The 19,108-nt window shown below is 33.1% G+C and overlaps 2 non-coding genes across 2 annotated transcripts; one reads left to right on the top strand and one right to left on the bottom strand.

The window, feature by feature from the left end:
* Positions 1-10,993: 10,993 nt before the first annotated feature.
* Positions 10,994-11,113, bottom strand: LOC114915776 (U5 spliceosomal RNA). The gene has a single exon (XR_003803861.1). It is a non-coding gene; the product is annotated as a U5 spliceosomal RNA (small nuclear RNA).
* Positions 11,114-12,683: 1,570 nt separating this feature from the next.
* LOC114915782 (small nucleolar RNA Z279/snoR105/snoR108) lies at positions 12,684-12,787 on the top strand. Its single transcript, XR_003803867.1, has one exon. It is a non-coding gene; the product is annotated as a small nucleolar RNA Z279/snoR105/snoR108 (small nucleolar RNA).
* Positions 12,788-19,108: the final 6,321 nt, after the last annotated feature.

Below are 19,108 nucleotides of genomic sequence, written 5' to 3'. Positions count from 1 at the left end.
AATTATGTTTACTTAGTGCAGTAGATAATATCTTGTTACGTTTCTGATTTTAGGCAAATCTACACACTTAATGATGATGGGAACATGTGTTTTACTGACAGCATTTATGGGCTCTATGTATGACTGTCATTTTTCATGTATTTGCCTTATATATGAATGAAAAACAAACAGAATAGTATGGTTGTTCAGCAAATACGAAATTGCTCTGTTCCCTAACCTTTCCTCTTCTCTGTTTTATGGTTTGTATGGTTTTTTATGTTTTATGCTTCCGCTGCCCATTGCTTGTCTTAACAGTGGTATCGAGAGCATTGTTCTTATAGGCTGTGGGTCTGAAAAAATTGAGAGGAGAGATTAAACACTTGTGAGTGAGTGATAAAATGGCTTCGGGGAATAATGGTGTATTTGCTGTTCCTCAATTTTCTGGGGAAAACTATCACATATGGATTGTCAAAATGAGATCATGTTTGAAGTCTTTTGGCTTATGGGAGTATGTAGATCAAGATAAGGAAGTTCCACCATTGAGGGCTAATCCTACAATAGCTCAAATGAAGCAACATGAGGAGGAGACTTTGAAGAAGGAAAAAGCTGTCTCATGTTTACATTCAGCTTTGACAGATGATGTTTTTACAAGCATTATGCATTTGGAAAAAGCAAAACAAATATGGGACGAGTTGAACGAAAGGTATGCCGGTGATGAACGGGTGAGATCCATCAAACTATTGACTCTTAAAAGAGAGTTTGAAATGCTGAAAATGAAGGAAAGTGAATCAGTCAAGGAGTACACTTCAAAGCTGTCTCACTTGGTGAACCAAATGAGATTGTATGGAGAGGTGGTCCATGACCACAAGGTAGTCGAAAAAATGTTGATCAGTCTACCCGTAAAATTTGAAGCCAAAGTTGCTGCCATTGAAGAGTCATGTGATCTTAAGAAACTAACCATTTCCGAAATGGTCAGTAAATTGCAAGCTCATGAGCAAAGATTCTCCATGAGAATGGATGATGTAACTGAAGGTGCATTTCAAGCAAGACACAAGGGAAAGTAAGCTGGTCAGAAAAATCAAAAGAAGCAAAATTATAAAGCAGTTGGTGACCAAAAGGGGAAAACGAAGATGGATGGGAGTAGTGAATCTGCAGCAAACAATCATTTTCCTCCTTGTTCTACATGCAAAAGAACAAATCACTTGTCAAAAGATTGTTGGTATAAGGGGAAGCCTCAAATCCAATGTAACATTTGCAAGAAGTGGGGACATAGAGAAAGGTACTGCAGATCCAGGCAGAACCAATCTCAACCACAACATGCACATCAAGTTAACTTCACCGATCAGCAACTCCAAGATGAAGAACACTTGTTTATGGCTGCTCAAACAAGTAGTTCAGGTTCAAATGATGTATGGTATGTTGATAGTGGGTGCACAAACCACATGGCGAGGGACTCAAGTCTTTTTACTACTTTGGATAGGGCTGTCCAAACCAAAGTTAAGCTTGGAAATGGAGATATTGTACAAGCTGAAGGAAGAGGTACAGTTTCTGTTCACACTAGCAAAGGTCCTAAATTTATTCATGATGTTTTATTTATTCCTGATTTGGATCAGAATTTGCTAAGTGTTGCTCAACTAATGAAGAGAGGATATTCTCTTTCATTTAAAAACAATGGTTGTATCATATTGGATTCAAATGATTCTGAAGTTATTAAGGTTGAAATGTGTGATAATAGCTTTCCAATCAGTTTGAATCAAGTGAATGAATCAACTCTTGTTTCCAAACATGATGATTCTGTTTTATGGCACAAAAGATATGGTCACTTTAATATGGGTGCTTTGAAATTTTTGCAAACTCATGATATGGTGAGAGACATGCCTATGATGGGTATTATTGATGATTTATGTGATGCTTGTCAATTGGGAAAAATGCATAGAAAGTCTTTTTCATCAACAAATGTCACACGAGCAAAGGAAAAATTGGAGCTTATTCACACTGATTTGTGTGGTCCAATGAGTGTTCCTTCTCTTAGCCAAAGCAAATATTTTCTTCTGTTTATTGATGATTTGACAAGAATGACATGGGTGTATTTTTTATCAAGCAAAGCTCAAACTTTTGATGTCTTTAAAAAGTTTAGAGCCATGGTGGAGTCTCAAAGTGGCTGCAAAATTAAAATGTTGAGATCCGACAATGGGAAGGAGTATACATCTAATGAGTTTAATGCATTTTGTGAAGATATGGGCATTGTTCATCAATTGACAGTAAGTTATACTCCTGAACAAAATGGAGTTTCTGAGAGAAAAAATAGAACAGTTATGGAGATGGCAAGATGTTTAATTGCTGAAAAGAAATTGCCAAAATGTTTTTGGGCTGAAGCTGTTTATACAGCCGTGTATCTTTTGAATAGGCTGCCAACAAGAGCTGTTCAAGAGAAAACACCAATTGAAGCTTGGAATGGAGTGAAGCCCACTGCCAAACACCTGAAGATTTTTGGATCTATTTGTTATACTCATGTTGCAGCAGCAAAAAGATCCAAATTAGATGACAAAGCTGAAATGAGGATTTTCTTAGGCTATGCTGCAACTCCAAAGGTTACCGGGTGTACAATATGAGGTCAAAACAGATTGTGATCAGCAGGGATATTCAAATTGATGAGAATGCATACTGGAATTGGGAAAATAATGAAGTTCAAAGGAGCACAAAAACAGAACAGTTGACAACCAATTTTGACCAGGAGCAAGCTGCAAATGAGAATAAAAGTCAGATTGCTGAATCTGATTCTCCTGTGCTAAAATCCAAGTCTTTGGCTGAAATTTATGAAAAATGCAATTTTGTTGTAAGTGAGCCTTCTTGTTTTGAAGAGGCTTCAATGCATGAAGAATGGAAAGATGCAATGAAGGAGGAGCTGGCCATGATTAACAAAAATGGCACTTGGGAACTTACTTCAAAGCCCAAGGACAAACATGTGATTGGCGTCAAATGGGTTTATAGAACAAAATTAAATCCGGATGGTTCCATCCACAAGCACAAAGCAAGGCTTGTTGTGAAGGGGTATTCTCAAATGGCTGGAGTCGATTATGGTGATACATTTGCGCCGGTTGCTAGGCATGAAACAATTAGATTAATTGTTGCATTAGCGGCTCAATATGGATGGAAAATCTTTCACTTGGATGTTAAATATGCTTTTTTAAATGGAGTATTGCAAGAAGAAATATATGTTGAACAGCCTGATGGTTTTATTGTTGCAGGTCATGAAGAAAAAGTTTATAGGCTTCATAAAGCCTTGTATGGGCTGAAACAAGCTCCAAGAGCTTGGTACAGCAGAATTGATTCTCATTTTCTGCAAAATGATTTCAGGAGGAGCCAAAATGAGCCTACTCTTTATGTAAAAGATTGTGGCAATGGAAAGAAAATTGTGGTTTCTCTGTATGTTGATGATTTGTTGATTACAGGTGATGATGTTGATGAAATTGAAGAATTTAAAAACAGCATGTTGCAGTTTTTTGAAATGACAGATCTTGGAATGATGAGGTATTTTTTGGGGATGGAAGTGCATCAGTTTAATGATGGAATTTTTCTTTCACAGAAAAAGTATGCAAATGACTTGCTGAAAAAATTCAAACTGGAGAATTGTAATCCTGTTTCAACTCCACTTGCTGTCAACGAAAAGCTCTCCAAGGCTGATGGTGATGCAAAGGCAGATGTGACTCAATATAGAAGTTTGGTTGGTAGTCTTCTTTATTTGACTGCAACTAGACCAGATTTGATGTTCTGCAGTAGTTTACTTTCAAGGTTCATGCATTCACCAAGTTTAACACACTTTGGTGTAGGCAAAAGAGTGTTGAGATACTTGAAAGGTACTGCTGACTTTGGCATTTGGTATAGCAAAAGTGATGGAAAGGTTGAAGGTTTTGTTGATAGTGATTGGGCTGGATCTATTGATGACTCTAAGAGCACAACAGGATATGTTTTTTCACTTGGTAGTGGAGTATTTTCATGGAACTCTAAGAAGCAAGATGTGGTTGCTCAATCCTCTGCCGAGGCTGAATATGTAGCTGCAGCAGCAGCCTCAAATCAAGCTATATGGGTCAGGAAAGTCTTGACAGATTTGAGTCATGTGCAAATGGAACCTACTGTGCTATGGTGTGATAACAAGTCAGCCATTTCAATTGCTAAAAATCCAATTCAACATGGAAGAACCAAGCATATCAATGTCAAATTTCATGCTATAAGGGAAGCTGAGAAGAATGGAGATGTTCAGTTGATGTATTGCAGGTCCGAGGAGCAATTGGCAGACATACTCACTAAGGCCCTTCCAAGTGCTAAGTTTAATGAGCTAAGAAGCAAGTTGGGAGTCCTTAAGAAAAGTTTTAAGGAGGAGTGTTAATGCAGTAAAACTTTTCATTTAGTTTTTACTGCTATAATTAATTATGGTTGCTTGTATTAGTGGGTAAAGTTCTGCAGTAATTATGTTTACTTAGTGCAGTAGATAATATCTTGTTAGGTTTCTGATTTTAGGCAAATCTACACACTTAATGATGATGGGAACATGTGTTTTACTGACAGCATTTATGGGCTCTATGTATGGCTGTCATTTTTCATGTATTTGCCTTATATATGAATGAAAAACAAACAGAATAGTATGGTTGTTCAGCAAATACGAAATTGCTCTGTTCCCTAACCTTTCCTCTTCTCTGTTTTATGGTTTGTATGGTTTTTTATGTTTTATGCTTCCGCTGCCCATTGCTTGTCTTAACAGTGTGGAATAGTATCTACACAATGACAGGGAGTTCCATGAAGGTCCTATATATATATATATATATATATATATATATAAAAGAATGATCTTGTAGTAACATGTTTTAATATCTCAACATAATTTCACTCTCATTCTCTTCACATCTATTCCACATTAATTTCCAATCTCTATCTCCTAAACTTAAATAATCCATAGTTGTGGTGCTTACTCTATAGAATATACCCTAAAGTTTGAAGACTAGTCTTTTACACGGCTTCACATTTCTATTTAAAAGTCCACAGTCCACACTCACGAAAAATTATTAAGTAATTCAAAGTCATCATGATCTTCATAATTCTTTCATCCTCACCCACGCTACTTGAATTCATCATGCTTGCTTTGCTTTCTTATATGTATTTATAATTATATCCATCCCACTTTCATTCTCATTGATTTGGTATAAGCTTGGTGAAAGGTGATGATGTCCCAGAAGGTCTTAGTAGCGAAGAAAACATGTACTATGAACCTGCGCTCTTATTGCCGCTATCAGAGTGTAAATGGTAGAGTTTCAGGAGTGTCAGACATGACAGGAATCATGGAGGCGTTAACTGATCCTAATATCCGAATCATAGGAGTGTGTGGAACGATGATGATCACATGGCCAATCATTTAGACACTGTTATAAGGAGAGTTACAAGGGATGACTTTGTGATGGTAAGCATAGGGAAGAACCCAACTTGAGGAGAATCCAATAAGAAATTGCTCATCAGTTATGTTTCACCTTTCACACAAAACAGAAGCTCACTTCATTTCGTGCTGTCTTTTCTAGAAACAACAAGGCTGTAACTAAGAATGCTAGAAAACTATCTCACAGGATTCCAACCGAGTCAAAAACTCTCTTCATCTTACGTGATCTTCACACCACACTTGATTTGGCCAACCTAGGTGTTTTGGATCATCAATTTTGTAAATTGATACTCACTTCTCTAAGTGGAGAGATACTAACAAATCAGATGAATGCTCAGCGCACTTTTATGCTTTGAAATTTCAATTCTTCATCCCCCAAAAATATTTGTTCGCGGGGTCTTGTCTCTTATTTCTGTGTAACCTGTGTTCTATGATTTTTGTGTGGGTTTTAATAGAGTGCTAGTAGACGGTAACTTGTATGGATAAGGATTGTTATGACTAAGCCCCTTATATGAACCATGATAACGTATGTATTCCGTTTTGATAAAGAAAATATATGTCTACGGTATGTGCATTTTTATGCAAGTATAAAGATATTTCTACCTTGAATGATTTAATCTGTTTGTAATGGTATGATACTGAGATATTATGGTTATATGTGCAGTTCTCCATGAATTACTTGATACATACAGAAAAGACTTTTTAGTCTTATGTTATTAAAAAAAAAAATCATACTCGTTAATTCTTCTTTTGGTGATATATCTCAATATATTAATAACAAGATTACTTGCTCTTATCAGATCAAGATTAGTTATTTTTAATGTGAAATCTCACTCTGTTAATAGTGGGCATGAGTCTCTATTTAAAAAGTGAATTCACATATTAAAAGTGTTAATTATATTATTTGAAGTCAAATGTGTATTGGGACCTCAAAAGTCAAAACTAACAGTTTATAAAACTAGTCATAAAGTCTATTGACAAGTGATAAGATTCCATTTAATTTAGCTCCAATGATAGTTACAACAATTTGTTTTGGCTGTTGTCATATATAGAGAAGTTTTCAAAAGTAACAACCAACGCCTTGCTGTTGGGATTCAAACAAGTCCCACATCGATAAAATATGTCTAAAAATAACAACTTATATAATACAAACATACTTCAATGATTGAGAGGCCTTTTGGGTGATGACCAAAAGTAAAACCGTGAGGGCTAAGTCCCAAAGCGGACAATATCTCATCATTGTGGGTTATGTTTGTATAATAACCTTATAAAAATAACTCATAAAATATCCTCTCAGACAAATACCATAAAATAACCCCATCTCTGGTATCAGAGCCGCAGGTTGGATATGCCTAAAAATAACAACTTATATAATACAAACATACTTCAATGATTGAGGGGCCTTTTGGGTGATGACCAAAAGCAAAACCGTGAGGGCTAAGGCCCAAAGCGGACAATATCTCATCATTGTGGGTTATGTTTGTATAATAACCTTATAAAAATAACTCATAAAATATCCTCTCAGACAAATACCATAAAATAACCCCATCTCTGGTATCAGAGCCGCAGGTTGGATATGCCTAAAAATAACAACTTATATAATACAAACATACTTCAATGATTGAGGGGCCTTTTGGGTGATGACCAAAAGCAAAACCGTGAGGGCTAAGGCCCAAAGCGGACAATATCTCATCATTGTGGGTTATGTTTGTATAATAACCTTATAAAAATAACTCATAAAATATCCTCTCAGACAAATACCATAAAATAACCCCATCTCTGGTATCAGAGCCCCAGGTTGGATATGCCTAAAAATAACAACTTATATAATACAAACATACTTCAATGATTGAGGGGCCTTTTGGGTGATGACCAAAAGCAAAACCGTGAGGGTTAAGGCCCAAAGCGGACAATATCTCATCATTGAGTATGTTTGTGTAATAACCTTATAAAAACAACCTCATAAAATATCCTCTCAGACAAATACCATAAAAATAACCTCAACACTTGCATGTGTTCATTTGTTTCTGGCCATTATCCATCTGGTTAATGGAATTCTTGCAGGATTATGTCAAATAACAAGTGTGGTAATCAAGTTTATTTAATATTTTCTTCTGATTTAGAAACCATATTTTGATTTAGTTATATCATCGACACAACTTAAGAGTGTATTCTCATGGAGGAGGATTAGTTCAGTTTCATTTTAGAAACCGAACTAATTTATGCATTCTTAGCTTTGGATCCAATCTTCCTCATTTTAATATGGACAAGGGATCTGGTCTTTGGTCCAACTAGTGTTATTCCTGTATTGCATAATTAATGAGTGTAACATAGAAATATAAATTTAAAATACAATAATAATGAGATGATTTTAAAATCTTTGATCTTTGCTTATAGTCATAGCAAATAGTTAGCTTTAATCCACACCTCAAAACATTTTACAAATTCATGTGACGAACACTCAAAGATGAGTATGGTAACAACTTTGAAAGAAATTAACATAGCATATAATATAATTATCCCAAAAAAATCTCAAAGAAAAGTAGATTTGTAATAGGAAAGATAAGAAAGTTAGATCAAAATATCAAGTATTCATAATGAATGAATTAAAGAAGATAGTAATAGCAGTCTCTTGGACTTTTATTTAGGAGTCTCACAGTGTAGAGAATATATGAAGTGTGGTGCCTTTATTTCTGATCAAAATTCACAACGAATAGTATTAGGTAAGTTACTTACTGTAACGATTGACCATGATCTCTATATTATACGACATAATTATTAGCAACAAAAATTTAATAATATTTTAGAGTTGTAAGCATACTAGCACCTGAATATATCATATATCATGCATATATTAGTAAATCACCTCAACAAATGTGTATATATAGTAATCCAACTAGTAGTAAACCATACAACCTAAGTTGTTGGTTGAGCAACTTCTACAACATATACAAAATCACCCTAAAAAGGTAGTACAACGCCACTGAATGACCTTCATTGCATCACTCCAACCTATTACTATCTCGCTCTCATACCACTATGATCATTACAGTCCAAATTACATGAAGACACATAAAGATAAACTACAATTTAAAAAACATATGTACAACATAAATCATTAACAACTTTAAATATATCATCACATCATCATCTCTAACACGGACAATAGAAGATATCACAGTACAACAATACATATTAGCATAACAACTCAAATTTAACACATTAGCACAAACAACTCATTCTATCACAACATAATATCAATTCAACATCACAATATTTTTAACATAGATTGATCATCATAACAACATAGTATTTACAACATAGTATTTACAACCCAGTAACTACATACGTCATCACACATTTCAACTATATGATCTCCTACAATATATGATGAATAGTTTAAGCGGCTTGATCCTACTAAACTAACATCATAGGGTGATCCTTTTGGACTTGCTAGATCAACAACAAATTGGATATAAATCCACAACACAACAACTCAATTTCTTGGATGTCGCCACTTGAATAAGGAACATTAGTTCTACTGTTAGGGTAGAATAACTAGGTATAAATCTACCACGATATTAGTTAACTTAACTAAGCCTCTTATAGGATTAGTCTATTGACTACCCTCCAAATATTATACTCTTCTAATACTCGGTTAGGAACTAAGTTTTTGACTTCGTACTTTACTCAATTGATCACTTGAAATCAGTATAGTTTGATTTGACCCCAATACTATAATTTCTTCATACATGTGTGTTTCAACTTTGTCCACACACGATACCAACTAAGTCCTAGAAGAGAATCAACACAACTATCAACTTCAATGGTCAACTTTTCAAGAAGGATTTTTTAACAAACTAGACTCTCAGACCATCACGACACAATATCCACACAATAGGATATACAACTTTCAAAAATCTCTCCTTTAGTTCTAGGTTGGTCATTATAGCTCAAAAACATCATGGCTAAATGTGTGAATCATTCTCAACATTCATCATCTCAATAACACAACAATGTCATGCTTATAGCAACATTCAACACTACTACACAAATACACAACTTACAACTTGTTTCAACTTTTAACTAACAACTCATAATGAAATCAACACATACAACAACATCCATGCAACTCATTCATCCATACTTAGTCAACACACAACTCAATTAACAAGCAATTTATCACATAATTCAACAACTTTTTTTCAGCAACTAGCGTCCGATACCATTTAAGTAGGGAACTATTTACCTCGCCCATGCTCAACGCTACATAACTTGCGCCCAATGTGGCTAAGGCAGAGGTCTTGAGACCTCATGCTTAGCGTGGTAAAGTATCATGCTTGACCCCGTATCAGGCAAAGAGTCTATACCTGATTCATACTCGGCATCGCCTTATTGGCGCTTGATGTCATCTTGGCAGAAAGCTCTACTTGGCCAAGCTAGGCGTCACTTAACTTTGGGTCCAGTGTCATCAAGTTAGAGACTTATCAAAGTTTTCACACCTGACACCATTCAAACCATGCTTGACATCATATTAACTCGAGATGAGTCTCTCTCCTCACATTCGACACCATCAATCTTGTGCCCAATGGAATCAAGATAGAGAGTATCAAGTTAGAACGATGTTCAATGCCATAAAGGCCGCTCGACATGATATTAGAATTACGCATATGCAGAACCCAATTTTGACCCAAAGTCTGCAATGCAATAACAACCCAACCCATGCAATATGGAATATCGATTTTACTTTACACAAACAACTTAAGTCCAACTCAAAAACTAACATGCAACAATACATAGAAAATCATCATATTCTTTCTCATAAACCTCAAACCTCAACCTTCACAAACTCTTCACCATTTCAATTAATTCAACCATAGTAGTTCAAAATTCAAATAATGTTAAACACCATAATCATTCAACAAATCCAATATACAACAAACAAAACATAAGCCCAACTTCTCTTACCTCATAATCGAAGCTAATTAATTACCTCAAAATCAAAACTAAACAAGGAAGAAGAGAATTCTCGACTCTGCACCAACTAATCTCAACACTACTAACCTAAATAGTTTATAAGAATCAAAACTCCTCTCTTTAAAATCTTTGAAAAATAAATAGTTTATAAGAATATACTAAAAATAAACATGATCCTTAGACTAATTAACAGTTCAATTTTCAATTTAACAATATAAAACAACTTGAAAAAATCATAAAAAGGGCAATTTATGATGCTTTTCATTAATAGTTCAGGCATTTTAAAGAGGATTTAATTTTAAAGAGTCTTAATGTTTGGAAGATTATGCTATATTAGTTCAAACATTGTTAATTGAAATTTGATTGTATTTCTTCTCTACTAATGTAATTTGTTGAAGATTATAAGATAAATCCCAAGTCATTTGAGCACCTAGTCTTCTAGCCAAATTATAAACCAGAACCATTAAAACTTAACTAGTCATTGATTACCTACTTTTCTAATCAAATAATAAACCACAACCATTGAAACTTAAAGTCATTTGACCACCTACCTTTCTAACCAAATGATAAACCACAACCATTTAGACCTAAAACTTTTGAACTGCCTTGCTGAGTCCTCCAATTAGGAAGACTCCTTCAAAAATAGGCGTATGCCGATTATATGTGACAGAAACACGGTATTCTTTAGTAAAAGGCGAAAGAATAGTTCGCTCTGTTTCTATCACACGGCTCCGTATCATAGTAGGTATGCATCACTCCTTTTTTATAACATAGGCAATTTACCTCTTTGTATGCCACCCGATGTGGGCTTTCGTCAGAAATGCATGCTTGACACTCTTGAATCATCTTATTTGCTATTATCATTCTGTAAAGCCTTCGGAGCATGAGATGATTAATATGAAGCTGGGTTAATTTCTTTAGTAAATGATAGGAATGAGTTACTACTTACATAGAAAAGAATCTCAATGAGAAAGGAGTAAAGATGGATTATATAATAGAATCAAGTGTAAGAACATTCTGTCCAATCCTCTTTTTTATACTTTTTTTCCATTGATTTGAGCATCATTTAATAGAAAACTTTAATTTTAGCCATCACTCTGATACTTCACTGTTGTGCAGATTTATTGAAGAAACGCCAAGTTTGAAACTCTTTCTCTGCTCTATGTCCTCTACTTCTATATAACCTCGACTATACTAGCATGATAGACAGTAATTAAACTTTATTTACGCCCAAATTAACTTGCAGTTATAGCTAACTGGAGAGGGCGGAAACATACAACCTTATAGCTTAATTTAATTTAATAAAAATTATAAAAGAAAAATGTATTAAATCTTATATATGCTTGGTTTGGGAGAGGAGAGAAAATATGTAAAAAAATAGAATAAAATTTTTAGTTGTTTAGTAAAATGGAATTATGTGAGAAATTGAAAAAAAATTGGTATTTTAAAATTGTATTTTATATAATTAGATTAGATTTTTATGTATAAATAAATAAATAATATATAAAAGTATCATTTTACCCCTCTTTATATTCACATATAAAAGTGAGTAAATTATTTTTTATATATTAAATATAATATAATATATATATATATACATACGATATAGTATAGTATAGTATAGTATAGTATAGTATAGTATAGTATAGTATAGTATAATATAGTATAGTATAGTATAGTATAGTATAGTATAGTATAGTATAGTATAGTATAGTATAGTATAGTATAGTATAGTATAGTATAGTATAGTATAGTATAGTATAGTATAGTATAGTATAGTATAGTATAGTATAGAGCATTAAGTAACTAAAAAGTAAGTATAATCGAATTCCACTTCATATTGGAGTAGGCTTAAGCAAATAATACTTCATACTGGAATAGAGATAATCGAAAATCATTGCATTATAAAATATATATATGGGTTATATTTGTCATTGTGTCTAATTCCATGAGAAAATCCATTTTTGAGAGAGTGATTCTCCAACTGTGGGACCCACACTAAATTTTTTTTCACAATTATTTTCTAATTCACTTCTACCAAACATGTACGTTTTTATTAAATTAAATTCTCTCGTATCCACCCCTTCTCTCAAATCCCTTTAAAATAAGCCCCAGTTAGTGTGATAGTTTACTTATTACTCGAAACATTGTGAATTAACTAGTTAACTTGTGGAAACAATAAGTAACCAGCGGATAAATGTCTGAGTCCCACATCGGATGATACTAGTATATAGAATGAAATTAGCAGCTTTAAGAGGAAAAAATTGCTCAGAAATTCCTCATGATCCTTCAGGCAGTTAATGGGAAATGAAGAGTGGTGAAATCTCGCACAAAAAAAGCGAGTGGGGTGTCCGCCCCAGCCTGGTTACGACTATTGGGCACTCTCCCTCTGACCGATCTGATCCCTAACCTGAAGGACAAAACATTATTATAAATATATTTTAATATTTATAACTGAAACTGGAATTTTATTATGAAACCTAAAATTATTTTAATACATATTATATTTTATGTAACTGAAATTTGCATTTAAAGTATAAGTACATATTATGTTTGGTATAACTCAAAATCAGATTCAAAATTTAAGTGAGTGTGATTGTTTAATTATTAAACTAAATATATATGATTATTTGTTATTGATATTGTTGTAATGTGGTGAAATGTGAGGTGACAATTATTTTAAAGCTATTGTAAAAAAATAGTTTCATAGGTTTTGGTGAATATTTAAAAGCAAATGGAGTAGTTTGTAGGACCTCTGAAGAATAACTTTCAGATGAGGGATTTAAATTTTATGATGACGGGAGAGTTTTAAAGAACCCCATTATTATAGGAGTTTTAAGTTTATTTTGATCAATAATTTATATTTTAGTTTATTTAAGTTTATTCTAATTAATAATTTATGTTCTATATTAAATTTTAACAATTTAATCATTAAATTTAAAATTTTTAATGTAAAAATTAAATTTATAAATTTAAAAAATTAAAAATTATTTATATTTTATTTTATTAATTCAAATTAATGTATAAAATAATTTATAATTATTTATTAATTTGAATTAGTGAAATAAGATATTAAATAATTTTTAAATTTTTTAAAAATTTGAAGACTTGATCTATATATTAATAATTTTAAATTTAACAGTTAAATCGTTAAAATTTAATGTAAAGTATGAATTATTGAACAAAGTAAATTTAAGTATACTTACTGTTAAAGTAAACAGATCCCTCCTCAAAAAATTTAGATAGAGTTACATGTTACCACAAATAATTATAAGAATAAAAGTTTTTTCATATGGATGTCAAAAATATAAGATTATAAACAAAGCTTATACACTTTTAGTTGAGATGAACAATTGTTATTTTGTAATTAATATTTTTGTTACAATTATAAATCACAAATTTAATTATAAAAATATATAATTATTTAGTTATAAGTATAATTGTTCAATTTTAAAAATAATTAAGATAATATCTTATTATAAATCAATGATTTTATTATAAAAAATGATACAAAATTCAATAACATAGTTATAATTAAATAATTAAAAAATACATTTTATATGATTATCTTGACATAGTAGTTCGATTTTAGGAAGTATAATTTGATTTTTTTTCTTTTATTTATATATATTATTGGCTAAAAATTATCTTATATATAAATTTTAAAATAATTCTTATGAAAATTTACAATCTTATCACGATAATAAACAACATAATAATGTAATTGTTAACAGTTGTTCAGATGTATTTAATAATTTAAATTATAATCTTTGAAATATATATAAAAAAATCGTAATGAAAATTAAAATTTTATAAATTATTCTATATATTTTTTTTACTTTTAACTATTTTCTAATTAAATCTAGCTGTGACTAAGTGTGTATTACTTGATATGTTTTCTTGTTCCATGTCAGGGCGTTGTTTAATTATCTTTGCTTATTAGTTCACCTAATAGGTTTTTAATAAAGGACGGTTAACAAAAACAAGCACTTTTTGTATGCAAAGATTGTTTTAACTTTTTGTTTTTTAGTCTAACATGAAGAGAAAAGAATATCTTAAAATGATAAATTACAATTTTAAGTTGTAAAGTATATTTACAAATTTTCCAAGTAACCAGATAAGAAAAATTTCTTAGATTAAATGTAATAAATTATTAACATATTTTAGTTCTTTTAACTCAATTTGTGAATTTGATCTAGTGTTAAAAAGAATTTTCTTTATTTATTTGTTTTTGACGGGTAAACATGGATAATTCATTCCTAAGTGAGATAAACCATGATTTTGAACCACTATTTTGTGGCTCTTAAGTAAAAAAAATCTTTTACAATTAGCTTGACTTAATTTCTTCATTCAAATATGAAGTTAATCAAAATATTGTTGTGTTCGAAGTTTCTTACTATCATTATTATTTATGTTTTCTTTGAATTAATCATAAGTTTACTAAAATTGTTTAAACTTATATTTTTATTTATTAAATTTTATTTATTTATTTATTTATTCATTTATTTTACACATTTTCTTAAATTTAAATATGTATTTAGTTCATGTGAAATGAACGTATTTTAATTTTAGAGGAAGAAAAGTAAATAATTTTATTTACAGGAACTAAAATTATAGGAATTAAAAATATAGTTTAATATTTTTTTTATTTATTAAAAGTGTTTCCCAATTGAGAGTACTAATTTTTTGAACTAAAAATATTCGTTCAAATTAATCATATTTTTTGTCAACTATGATATAGGATACTCATTCACAATACATCATATGTATAAAAGTTAACATTTATTTTTTGTCATTTATACCAATCATTTTCTTATTGCATGTGAGACCCTACCTTTTCCTTTCCCATTTTATTCTTATCCATACTCCAACTCTTCTTCCTGTTTACTCACTTTTCTCTCAAAGAAGAAAACATTCGCTTACTCTTCTCTCACCGTGGTTTTCTTCTTGGTGGGTATAGGTGTTGATCAAGTCTAAACCGAACTAGCTGGGCTGTGCGGAGCTTCTTCTCCTTCACAATTTCTTCCTCTCCATCCGTTTTTCTTCTTCTTGGATGGCCTTCTTCCCGAAGCTCGGAATCTTCTACCGAGGTAAGGGAAGCTAGTTACTTTGTTATTTTGGTTGGGAATGAGTCTTAGATACTCATTTGCTAATTGATGATGGATGATTCTTTGGTTGAGATTGCTGAAAAATGAACTTTTGGAGGTTTTTGGGTTTTTTTTGAGAAATTGGGTTTTTCTTGATTGTTGCATGCATGGATGAAAAGATAGTATTTTTGAACTCTATGCTGAAAGTGTACTACTCCGGGCCGATTGCATGTGGGTTTTCCTGGTTATTTTGCAGGTTTTGATGAGATTTTCGAAAGTTTGAAGGTTACTGCTGGGTAGCACGCCGGGCGTAGTTCTTCGTGCCGGGCGCGTGACCATCAGAGACTCCATTTAGGCAATCACGCCGGGCGCAATGGTGAATGCGCCGGGCGAGATTGAGGATGTGAGTCTCTGGATGGCTCACGCTAGGCGTGGTGGAACAGCGCTGGACGTGATATCAGTGGATGACTCAAGTTTTGAGGTTCTGGTGTTGCGCCGGGCTTGGCTTTTCTCGCCGGGCGTAGAGGCTCCATGGGAGTCTCTGCCAGAGGTGGCACCGGGCGCAATGTATATTGCGCCGGGCGTGAGACTTGGGAATAGTCTCTGCTTACCCTGCGTCGAGCGCGGGTTCGTACTCCGGGCGTGTGAGACCTTATGAGGTCTCTGCCTTCCCTCACGCCGGGCGCAATAAGTATTGCGCCGGGCGTGCTGGTCCCTGGTACCCTCTGGATGTGCCACGCCGGGCGCAGAAATAGGTGCGCCGGGCACATATGAGAATGTTATTTTGATGTTATATTAGCTGTATAACCTTGCTGAGATTGCTGAGAGAGGCTGTTTTATGCTGATTATGATGTTAAGTTGTTGATAGATGTATAATGTTGTGCTGAGCTGGCTATTATTGATAAGTTTTAAATGTTGTAATATGATATTGCTGTGCTCTAGAATGATGAGCTGAGTTGTGAGTAGTAAGCTGTGTTGAATACTACTTAGCTGTGTTGTATGCTTAATAATTGTGCTGTGTTGTGCTGTTAGCCACTATTGTGGTGTTGTTATAGCCGCTATGTCGGTGCTGTTAGCCACTATTGTGGTGCTGTTATAGCCGCCGAGCGGTGCTGATATTGCTGATATTGCTGATTTTGCTGTGGTGTAGTGTTGAGATTTCCGTTGAAGTACTTTTGTTATAACTGTAAATCAGTTTAATTCTATCAACGGTCTCAAACACGGCAAGTATATCGGCCGTTCAAGTAGTAAAAATATCGTATCCACAGGGATTAGAAGGTAAAATAAGCATTTATTGACTATTCGTGACTAAAGAATAATTCCAAATTATAGTTTGTCATGTAAATGTGAAATGAAGAGCATGACTATTGGAATGTTAAAACTATAAAAATATTAGTTTTAGAATGGGAAAGAGTAGAAATGGGATAATGGTATTGTGAGGCTGTGGGGATCAGATTTCACCGAACGTAACACTAATGTATCCTTAATCTCTTGTTAAATTCATTGCTTAGTCAACCCATAAGTTTACTCAAACCTAATCCCTTAGAGAAGAGCCTAGGTGCGGATATTGAATATCAATCCCTTGAGTACCCAATATCTACACCCGCATTACGGGCTAGGGTTTAAGACTACTAATGGGTCAAGCTCTATCCCTAGATACAATCACCACTAGGCATATGTTTCAGAACTAGTTTCAAAGGTTATTTTCCAATACCTATGGAACCTTAAATCATGCAAAGGGTGATCAATCCAAAGCAAGCATTAAGAATAGAAACAAACACAACAAAGAATAAAACAACAAATATATATATATCATTGAAAATGTAAGGATTACAATAGAGTATGTTGACTACATCTAACCCCACAAAAATGGGTGAAACCACTCAACAAAGAGGGCAAATACAAAATAGAGATGAAAGGAGGATGAAGAACCGAAGGAAAGATCCGCACACGGACGATCCCAAGCCCTGGGAATCCCTTCCGCAGCTCCTGGAGGCGCCCAATGTGAGAATGGAGAGAAAGATCCCCGAAAATGGCTTCAAATACGAGCCTGGGAGATCAGATTAGGGTTCCGCGCCCGGCGCACAATTCTTCGCGCCCGGTGCAAGTTCTTCCAGAGAAGTCAAGCACTCTCTGTCTCAACACAAGCCCGGCGCAATTCCTTTTGAGCCCGGCTTAATTCCTTTTGCGCCCGGCTTAATTCCTTTTGCGCCCGGTGCAATATAACTGGCAGAGATGAAATACTCTGTTTTTGTCATGCCCAGCGCAGGTTATATTGAGCCCGGCGCAGAACCTCTTCTCTGCTCCTTAGCTTCTTAGGTTTCCAATCCTAAGAGTCTTCAATCCTCAAGTCACTAGCTCAATACCTGCACAAAAAATGAGGTGTATTAAGGTATTGTTAGCTGAATTTGGGTTAGTTATATCTGCACACAAAATGAACCAAAAAGAGAACAATTATATTGCAATGGTTCAAAGGATGAGTGGAATTTGTTCAATAAGTATCATCCAAAAAGAGGTAAAATTGAGACTTAACATGTAGTATAAGCTGTGCGGGTGTGCTGATAGTAGTAGCTGTTTATTGCTCATATATTATATATGTATGTTGATTTCTTTACACTAGCTTACCCTTTGTTGTTTCCATAATGTTTGGACTGCAATGATCATACTATGTATGGGAGCAGAGCAGGGATAGGGTGGTGGCTGGCGGTAGGTCTGTAGCTGGCAGACGTAGCTGATCTGTTTAGATGTTTTGTTGTTTAGCTACAGAGTGTAGTAACTTTGATGTATTTTGTTGTACACTCTAACTCTAGTCAGATTAGGACCTTGTATATACATATATTCTAGATCCTATATTATATACTTGTTCTATTTGTCTAGTGTTTCTAGTGTGCTGTGCCGAGTGTGATGACCAGCTGGGTCGTTACATTGCTAATATGGTTGATCCAACCATAAAGTGAGGGAATCAATTGCTTTATACCTCCAAACTAATATGCAGAATATATTAGTATTTATAGAAGTTTTATTATTAGTTTATTTAGTATAATAGTAATTAAAGTTCATTTTTGATAAATAGAATTTTAATATTTTTGAAAAAAAATATTGTTTTTATTTTGTAAGGACCGTTATTTTTTTTTTTTTTTTACTTTTTAAAATCTTATAAATGTTTTGAATTATAATTTATTTTAGACCTAATAATATATTAGATCGATAAATGTCATAATTTTTTTAATGTAAATAGAAGTATATATACAATTAAGATTGATTGAATAATAAAAATTAAGATAATATTAAAAGTCTTAAATTCGAATATTATTATTCTGATCGAAAAAACACATGAACGAGTCATTCTCACATGCAAGATGGAGAAATCTTATATTCTTCCCAATTGTTATAGTGAATCTTGTATATTCTTCTCACCTTAATTGTTTTGGTTTTTTTCTGTTGCATTTTTCTTCACACTTTTATTGCTTAATGCTTACCATTCACTCATGTTCTAACATTAACCCACAGACAACGTTTATAAGTTTAACAATATATTCAGCTGAAACAATTTCAAAAGTTCTTCTACAAACATTCAATTTAAAAATCATTGAAGCATACAAAGAAATTGAGATATTTTATTTTCAAATTTAAGTTCCTC

This window comes from Cajanus cajan, chromosome 7 (genome assembly GCF_000230855.2).
Source record: "Cajanus cajan strain Asha chromosome 7, NIPB_CcT2T_4, whole genome shotgun sequence".
In the NCBI taxonomy this organism is placed as follows: domain Eukaryota; kingdom Viridiplantae; phylum Streptophyta; class Magnoliopsida; order Fabales; family Fabaceae; genus Cajanus; species Cajanus cajan.
Note: the sequence above shows the minus strand (reverse complement) of the source record. Positions and strands in the feature narration are given on the sequence as shown.